We start from the raw sequence: 10045 nt of genomic DNA on the forward strand, positions 1-10045 counted from the left end.
GGGTTAGTAAACTTTATCTCTATACGAACACCACAGCTCACAAAATCCCCACCCCCGCTCTGTGTCACCAGAGCACAACAACTCTCCTTGGCGCACACACAGCTCCCCAGCTCCGTGCCCGTCAGCCTCTCCAGCATTGCTCCAATCCCTGAAAGGGACAGGGCACCGGTAACTAGAACCCCTTCATCCCCATAGAATTAATGCCCAAATAATTCCATTTCGACCAGAAACGCAGAGCTCCTCTGAGCGTCAGCCCTGTCCCTGTGTAGCTCCCCAGCAGTGAGTGTGGCCTATAATGCAGAGGCCACATTTTTATAGTTTGAACATTTGTGGTTCTCCGGTAGAATTATTGTCTCTCATACGGCAGACCTGGTTTTCATTCATGACCAGTGAAGAGCTGAGTATTATTGTCCAATGTAGAAGTTACAGAATTTAAACTCGGAAGAAGGGTCAATTTCCCCATCATTTCACCCCTTTACATCCAAACACGCTGACTTTCTGAATGGCCCGTCCTCGTTCAACCAGAAGATGTTGGGGGGATGTAGGAGTCACTGGGGGAATTCTCTGGACTCTGTTATGAATCGGGTCAGAGCGGATGTAGATAGTGATCTAGTCTGGATGTAAAATCTATGAACCAACTCCAAATACGGGGTTAAATTAATCCTCAAAATGACTGTTCCCCATCCAGACCACAGCAAAGGGCTCTCCAAGGAAGGGGGCTGGTCAGGAAGGAAAGAAGGAAGATGTCCTCCTCTCCCTGGAGGAATTGGGCTCTGTGCTTTGGACAGGAAGTAGGGGAAGGAAATGGCCACATGATGGCACCAGAAGCATAGAAATGAAACACAAGAGGCTGCTTCTGTGCACATTGATTCTGGACAGTGAAGGACCCAGACTCCTGTATCATGAAAAGCCAAACGCCGTTTCTTTCTACGGCAGGGAAGACCAGGAGAAAAGAGTTCCAATAATTGCTGCCCGGTTACTTGTGAATTCTTTTATATTATAAAGAAAATTTGTCTGAACTTGAGCTTCCTGTTATTAAAAGCTGGTTCCCCAGTTCAGTTCCAATGGCTCTGCTAGAAACACCCCCAGGTCCCTGCTCACCCCAGCGGGAGCAAACAAGAAACCCCCAGTGGGTGCTGCCCTTAGCCCCAGGCTGCTGTCGTCGGGGTGGGGGAGGGGACTGATTGTTCGGTGCTGAGGAGGGAGCCAGTATAGGCCTCTGGTGTCTGCTCCTAGCATCTGCCCAGCCCAGTCTGTCCTCTGGCCTCAGCTGCTGCCCCCTCCATGCTCTAGAGTCAAACCTGCAGGGCCCCCAGGGGACAGAGGCTGGGGCAGGGCAGCAGCCTGGGTTGGGCTGGGAAGATGCTGGGAGGTCTCGTTCCCCCAGAACTGGCCCGGCTCCCTTCTCAACAGCAAACCAATAAATTCCACCCCCTTCCCCAGAAAAATCAGCCTGGAGCTAAGGGCAGCACGGGACGATTCCCTTTAGTTCCCACCGAGGCATGAGGGAACCCAGGGCATTTCTGACCTGGGGAAACCAGCCATTAATAACAGGCAGTTCAAGTTGAAGCTAAGTGTTTTTAACATTTTTTACAACACTAAATAACCCTTGAATCCTAGTGTCACCATCCATTAAATTGCTTCAGCCTTGTAGTTTCCCGAGTGCAAAACTAAACATCTCTTCAAACACAAGGGAGCAGAGATCAGTCAATGTTCAGAGTCATCCCACATAAAAGAACCATGTTGAGGTTCATGCTGGCCCCATCCTGTGCCCATCGCCTTTCCCTCCTCTCCCTTAAAAGTTTTGGTATTTTGCATAGAAACTTTCTTCCCTCAAGAGAGACCTGGGAACCAGGGCTGCCAGCCAGACAAACACCTTTAAGAGGAGGCATCCCTCTCCCTGTCAAAAAATGATCTCCCTCCTTCAGTTCAGTGGCAGCCTGAATTGTTCCTTATCCCGGCAGAGCCGGAGGATTGAAAACAGCAAAATCAAACCCCTGTGTAGCTCGCAGGAATGAACACAAACACTCCCTGGTATCTGAGGAGATGTTTAGTTTTACCCTTGGTCAACTACAAGGCCAAAGGGAAAGGAGGTGGCGCCAGATATAGAGTGAAACACGACACATCATAGTTATGCTCATAGTGATTGCAAAATCTTTGTATATACTTCTTATCAGCAGTGTATTGTTTTCTCTGGAGTCTAGACCTGGACTATACCTTGGCCAAGAAATTTGTACCTTGATAAAATAATCGACTACCCTTGGTGAAGGCAATGGACTTGACACCCACTGGGGTGTTCCTACACAGGTACAAGTACTAACAACAATGCCTGCATTTTAGTCATAGTTTTTAATCAGGCCAATAAATTGATACAAATCCCTGTTAAATCATTTCTCAGCCCGAGTCCTTCACCCACATTCCTTAGGGCATTGGGCCACCATGTAGACATTTCATTTCCCGCCTCAATTTCACACAGAGACACAATTTCCTTTGCACAGATCCATGAACAGCAAAACCTCCCTGTGTCTCTGGTCTGAGCCAGAGCGTTCAATTCCAGTGAATCCTTCTCTCCTGCAATGGCGATGGTCAGACAGAGGGGACGTGGTACCTGCATCCCTGACAGGGAGATATTGGCTCGGCTCTTTCTTCATGCTGCTGTTGTTAGTCCATGAAACATCAAGGGTGGAATTCAAGGCTGAGTTCATGCACCGACCCCCTGAAATATTTCAGTGCCCCAGAGAAATCCTGCCCCCTGCTATTGGGATGATGGGCTGGAGAGTTGAATGGGAAAGGGACTGTCTGAATTGTCAGAGTGGGGAATGAAGAACAATCTACAGCAATGTCGTTAACACAAACACACTCTCATCCTGCTCCAACCGGAAGGGAAATGGGCAGGAATTCTCGCTGTTCAGCCAAGGACACACTTACACTGATGTGCAGCCGTGAGTGTGCTGGGGAAGCTGGTCTGAGCAAACAATCTGAAGTGACAATTCAGTGAGAACAGAATGATCATGTAGTAAAACAGCAATATATCAAGTAGTTGTGGCCAAGTGGTTAAGGCGATGGACTAGAAATCCATTGGGGTCGCCCTGCGCAGGTTCAAATCCTGCCAACTATGGAAGCACTGGACTGTTATTATTACTGTAGTCTTAGTGCCTGAGCATCCACAGTGCGAACTGGAGCGAGATCTAGTTTAACTCTCTCTACACTTAAACCGCTACTGTGATACTGCTATAGCACTTTGGAGTAGACAGTCACTACAGTGACTGGAGGGGTTTTCCCATCCCTGTAATAGCTGCATTGACAGAACAATTCTTTCTTTTATTTAGCACTATCTAAGCAGGTCTTAGGTCACCTTAACTATACTGGTTTGAGGGGGTGGATTTTTCACACCCTGAGAGACGTCGCTCTGCCAGTTAAGTGACCAGCGTACACCTGCCCTTAGATCCCTCTTGGTATTTCAATGCAGGCACTGACCGGTGCGAGGAAAACATCAGCTCACAAACACAGAGACTGAATTCCCCACATTTAATCTCTCTGCACTTTCCAGAATGTCACAAAATTCAATTCATTCTTGCTAGGACAGAGAAAAAATAAACGACACTAAGTTTTAGGCTTGGTTAAATAAAATTAAGTGTTTAATTAATATAGAAAAACTATGTCCGGATTCCTCTAAATAACACCATAACGTGAAATAAGAACAGAGACAAATCTTGTCAGTGACGACTAATTTCGCAAATGATCTTCCGATTATTAATTTCCACGCTGGCCCCATTGGAGGTCTGGGCACCTCCAGTGTCACTGCTCTGCATTCCCCTTCCCCTTAAAATTGTTCTCGGCCATTCCCAAATGTGGAACATTGGGCAGTTCAGAATGTGACTAGTGACCCTGGCTCCTTCCTGCACCTGCTCTACATTGCTCCACAGCAGCGTCTCCCCCTGCAGAGTCACCCCAGCCCTGTAGTGCAGCCCCCCAGGGTTCAGCAGGGCCCCTGGCAAGGACAGTGGGTACAGCTAACAGCCCGGTGTGCCTGGCAGTGAGGCAGGGGCAGCCCGAGGCTGGAAGCTCTGAGTTAGCTGTAAAGAAGCAACCCCCCCCCACAAGTACAGAGATTGAATTCCCCAACCTTAACATCATGACACCCTGAAGAAAGCCACATATGTCAGGTGTATTTTCACAGGGAGATCAAAAATCAGGTGACATTATCTGATTAAAATATGACCATATAGATCATTATTGCAACCACTGTTATATATCTGCAACAAATCTTGTACAAAATGTGGCATGTAAAATGTCTATGAAAAGATTATAATTTGCTGAATATGATTATGCTATTTGTATGCATGTATCATTTTTGTATTTGAAGTTATGAGCAGTGGCTCCATACCTGTATTTCAAATATGTTTGCTCCTGAGGTAACACCCACAAGTTAGTTAGCCAGTGAGTGGCCCATCAAAAGGTGACTTAACTCACAACGGACCATGGGAGATGCCCATCTACACTGAACGGACTTTTCTGTGAACGTTCCATTTGAAGTGTCCTGCAAAGTATGAATCCTGCAATGAGTGAGCAAAATCAGGAATGGACTGGGACTTGCCCATGTGACTCCAAGCTTCCATCTTTCACCTGTGATTTTCCACTGGTTGTGCTGAGGACTTTGAATCATGGGTTTCCCTCCACATGGCAGAAGCTATAAGAGGCCCCGGAAATATCTCCACTGTGCCTCTATCCTGCTCCAGCCTCTTTCCTGCTCAAACCTCTGGACTATGGACTTATACCAATGGGAGCCTCTAACCAAGGGACTGAGGACCTTCCAGTGATTTGGAAGCAGCCAGACTTATCAAGCCAGCAGCTTATTGCATCACTGCTATAAGCCTGAACCAAGAACTTTGCAATTATTGTATTTGATTCCTTTCACCAATTTTAATTCTCACCTTTCTTTCTTTCTTTTTATAAATAACCCTTTAGAATTTAGATACTAAAGGATTGGCATCAATGTGATTTTTGGGAAATATCTAAGTTATATATTGACCTGGGTGGGTGCCTGGTCCTGTGGGATCAGAAGAACCTCTTATTTGAAGAGATTGGTTTTAAAGAACCACTCATCTCTAAGTCTGGTGTTCTTGGTGGTGATACAAGGACAGAATGACCAAGGAAACTGCTTTTATGACTTCTTGTTAGCCGGTGCGGTGAAGCAGAAGTTTCCTTTTGTTGCTGCTTTGGTATGTCCTATGGGGGATTAGGCACCAGTCTTGGGGTGTATCTGCCCCATTTCTCAGCAGTTTGTCCTGAATTTGGCTCTCTCAGCTGTGGCCCAGTGAGGCATGGTTACAGGCACTCAGCTCTCTTTCTGTGCAGTGATCTGAGAAGATTGCCAGTGGAAGGACAGATGGTGATGGACACACAGACACATGGCTAGGGCACCTGGTGAGGGAGAACTTTCTTATCTCGATCTGAGGCAGGTTGAAGGGGAAAGGACGGACATTACTCATCTAATCGTAACCACATTGAGATGCTGAAGGGAGTAGAGCGAGGGGTTGTTACTAGCAGGAATCCAGCCAAATGGGCAGGAGTTAAATATAAAGAAAAGGGCCATGTGGAGAACAGGGTTTGCTCTCAGGACCTTGGAAAGAAAAGAAATCTGCCACTTTCTCCCTATGAACTCAATTTGCTTTTCTTGTTCCTTTCCCTTATAGTGAAGATATAGAGAATGGAAGTGGTTAAACTTCTCCCGAGGGAAAGAATCACTTGGTTTGGTTTCCTCTCACCATTGCCAGTGCAGACAGGAGGGACATGAGTTGTTTTAAATGAGTCATGGACAGTGGATATTTTCATTGTTTTCTTTCTAAGCATTTAGCTCGGGAGTCAGCCTCACAGCCCAGTTAGTACTCAGGGAGCAGTATTAACGGGCAAAACACTTCCTTAATGCAGAGTTAAGATTGTCTGGTGCAATATCAGTCCCTTGCAGAACCTCTACAGCTGCAAACCTCAGACTTCTGAAAAGCAGGAGATGCAGTTACAGTTGCCAGCACCACCTTCATCCTGTCCTCTTTCAGCAACATCCCGTTAACACACACACATTTACTCTGCCAACACCCTGCCGGCTGAAATCTACAAGCTGTTCACTACCTTTTACAGCCCTTCCAACCAGAGCTCCAACCCCCGTCTTGGCCTGGCGAGGCTCAACCCCTGGCCAAACCAGACTGGGGTAAGGATTGGGCATGGCCATGACAGTGACTGCAGAGCAAGACCCCTGACCCCTACTCAGATCAGCCCCACCTCACTGATCTCTCCTCACTCAGACACACTGATCCCCCTCCTGAATTCCTGAAAGCCTGGGTAGGGGAGCTTATTTTCCCTTGTGATGGTCTGAGCTCTTCTCTCCCCCCCCCAGACACAGCTGGAGCTAAGATAGATCCCCCTCCATTGCTCCCCTTTGGGGGAAACAGTGTTAATTTAGAGGAATCTGATAAGGCTCAGATGGGGAGTGGCTGATCTCCGCTCACATTCTCCACAGTTCCAGCCCCTGTTGCTTATTGAAAGAAATGACTCAATATCCCAGTTACATGTTTTATTAACATGAACAAATAAAACCAAGAACACACATCACTATGGCTAAATGACTATAAATACTACTCAGCTAACGAAGGGTTAAACAATACCGTGAGAAAGTTCAGGGCAAATCAGTAAATCGATGAGTTAACAAGGATATTGCGTTGGAATCAAGTCGTCAATTTAGTCAAACCATCAGATGAATACAGCAGAAAAATCAACCCTTATAAATCCTAAAACAGCAACCCAAGGAGGCAGGTGCATATTTAATGATGCCAAAACTCCAATCAGAGATTTTTACCCAGGCAGTGCATCCCAGATTTAGCCAGCTGAATATTTCAATACTGAAACCAAATTAGTGCTTACATTTAGCCCACAGCCTCAAAGCGAATTAGTTTTCTCCTTAGATTTCACTATTGCGTCGCTAATATTTCTCACTTTCTCGCCCCAAAACAGATACAGACCTTAGAGAGACAGCAGTAAAAGAAGTTCAAACAGCTCTCGCTGAACAATGTACATCTGACAGCTCAATTCCTTGCAATGCTTTCATAGGGAAAGAAGCGTGCCTGAAGTCATTTCATAGGGCAGAGTTTTAAGGCTATTAAGATTTGGGGAACTATTCTTAGCATCTTCCCTGTGTAGATTTCAAAGGTGTTCACACACACACACACCCACTGAGCCACACTGTTACACCCCAATCGAATAGAAAGGCTGCAAGACTCCATGTCCATAAAAAAATAGACAAAAATAGAAAAAGGAAAATAAATGTCAAAGATTACAAGGGGTTGGATCTCTGCAGCTCTTCGGCTTTGGAGTCACATGGAGTAGGAACTGTAGCTGCAGTTGAGGAACCAGGTAATGGCATAGATGGCCCAGCACTTTGGGCTAGCAGGCTTTTCAGGTACAGGAGACTAGTGAAGGCTGCATAGCCTGTCGCCGTTGTGCTTCATTCCCCAGAGGGGATCAGTCCTGGGATCCTGGCAGTGAGTCTCTCTTAGATGACTTACATAAGAACACAAGACTGGTCATACTAGGTCAATCCAATGATCCATCTAGCCCAGTATGCTGCTGAGAGTGACCAGTGCCAGAGGCGTCAGAGGGAATGAACAGAACAGGCTTGTTGATCTGAAAGCTGAAGGACTTCTACCCTTACCTTTGACTTTATTGTTGTAGATTCCAGCTTACCCCACCTTACCACACCTCCCGCGAAGTCTCTGGGCAAATCAGGTGTGAACTAATCCTTCGATACAGATGTGGAGGGAAAATGGACTAAGGCCTAAACTTTGGTCAAGTGAACTGTATGTAGGGTCAAGTGAACTGTATGTGTGACCTGGAGGGAAAGGGAGAGGTAAAAAGGAGAAGGGTAGACAGAAATCATAAAAGCAGAACTAACTGTAGAAATTATAGAAGTAGAATTAACCTTTGTAACAGACTATGAGTAATAGATGTCAGGTGACAGAGCAAGAAACCGCACAGGGCGAACTAAGAATAACAGGAAAGCTTGCTATGCTATATTCCCTTTTAAGGATATTGTATTCCAAATATGGCAATAATGTTGATAAGAAAGTATGTATTACTAATTGTGGTTTTATCCTATATAAGTTCTCGTATTTTATCTGTCGGGTGGGTGTTCGGCTGCCTTAGCTGACTCCCCCATGCATGCATGTTTGATTGATCAATAAAGGAGCCTCAGGCTGTCTGATCCAAAATCAACCATGTGGTCAATTTTCCACAACACAGACATATCCCACTCTAGATGAAGTGAGGCAGAGTTTGGGCCAACATCAGTTTGGAATAGCCCTGCTTAACCCAGCAGTTTTCTCAAAGTATCTGCTGTCGTAAACCACATGTAGAGTGCAAACCCCAAAGGTATCAAACATGAAAGAAACATAAGGCCAGTTATGGGGAGGTTTCCATGGCCAGGTCTGAGGATTAAACAGCTGGCCGCCTCAAAAGGAAAAGGGGCCTCAGCACCCATAAAAATAACTGGTTGCAAAAATCAATCATCATGCATCCATCACCATTTTGAATTCTGACCTCTCCTGCTTGATGTGTCTTTTTTAGCAAACAAGCGGATTGGGGAACTCTGTGGCTGTTACCCTCTAACTGAGTAAAAGGTTACCCATCTTGTTTCAAGCAATTTTCCTCTTAACAGAAAATTTATTTTAAAGTTAATCAAAATAAATTCCTTTTGAAATAGAAATAATTACAGTCTACACTGGGTCTCCATTTTCATAAATGCTATTTCTCTCACATGTTCCCCCACTCGAATTCCTTTGGAGTGAGGTTTTACTTTTCAGGATTATCCACCATTGCCGATATAGTAGGAGGGGGCGGGGAGAGAACTAGAAGAAAACCTGAATTATATTGTAACACTGAAAGTTATCACATAATCAGCCTCTTACTTTACACTAATTAACTTCATGTTTAATTTCATTGTTGGTGGTAACAACTTATTCAAAGATTACAAAATATAAACCGATAGGGCAGTTTTCTCTTAATTCCCATTTCCATCCAGTCAACTTTGTGTGAAGTCACATTCTACAGTAACCTAGGAGCCTTCCATTTCTGTGAGTTCATTTCGCCCTGGCTCTTCTCCCAGAAGTGTGGGTGGAAGGGGTCTCACACTATGTGGGAAGGTTGCATCATGAGAAAAAGCACCTGTGCTCTATTTTCACACTTTCTAATCTTTCAAAGTAGCAGCAGGTGGAGAAGTGATACAAATGCATAAGACTTAATAGCAAAGCTAAGAGACCAAACCACAGACTCTGGACTCAACATTCATGTATCCTGCAGTCTGAACTTGGAATCTGATACATTCCCTCATTGGCTACCATCATTTGCCCAGCATGGAAGTACTTCTTGTCCAGCAAGTCAGCCAGATTGGGACCCATATTCATGGAATGGCTCTGAAGGAATCAGCTGTTTCTCTCTCTGCTTCATGAAACTTTGGATCCAAATGGTAAAAGACAGTTGTTCCCAATTTAATCATGGCATCCTTTAGGAGTGTGACCAATGCCACTTAACTAGGGAGCAGTGTTCTAAAAATAGTTTACCTGGGCCACAGGTCACCATAGCTTCCATCTCTGGAGTGAAAATCAACCACTAGTACCTGCAATTTCTACCTGAGTTCTTGTCCAATCTTTGACCTTTCTTGGAGTAATTTTATGCTTCTCTGGCGTAGAATTCTTCACCAACCACACAATATATCAGGCCTGGTCTACACTAGGAGGTTATGTCGAATTTAGCAGCGTTAATTCGAATTAACCCTGCACCCGTCCACACAACGAAGCTATTTATTTCGACATAGAGGTCTCTTTAAATCGATTTCTGTACTCCTCCCCGACGAGGGGAGTAGCGCTAAATTCGACATGGCCATGTCGAATTAGGGTTAGTGTGGACGGAATTCGATGCTAATAGCTCCGGGAGCTATCCCACAGTGCACCACTCTGTTGACGCTCTGGACAACAGTCCAAGCTCGGATGCTCTGACC

At 45.4% G+C, this 10045-nt stretch overlaps 1 non-coding gene across 1 annotated transcript; it reads left to right on the forward strand.

Moving 5' to 3' along the window:
- The first annotated feature begins 3036 nt into the window (after positions 1–3036).
- TRNAS-AGA (transfer RNA serine (anticodon AGA)) lies at positions 3037–3118 on the forward strand. Its single transcript has one exon. It is a non-coding gene; the product is annotated as a tRNA-Ser (tRNA).
- The last annotated feature ends 6927 nt before the right edge of the window (positions 3119–10045 follow it).

The sequence above is a fragment of the Emys orbicularis genome, chromosome 15, assembly GCF_028017835.1.
Source record: "Emys orbicularis isolate rEmyOrb1 chromosome 15, rEmyOrb1.hap1, whole genome shotgun sequence".
Taxonomy (NCBI): domain Eukaryota; kingdom Metazoa; phylum Chordata; order Testudines; family Emydidae; genus Emys; species Emys orbicularis.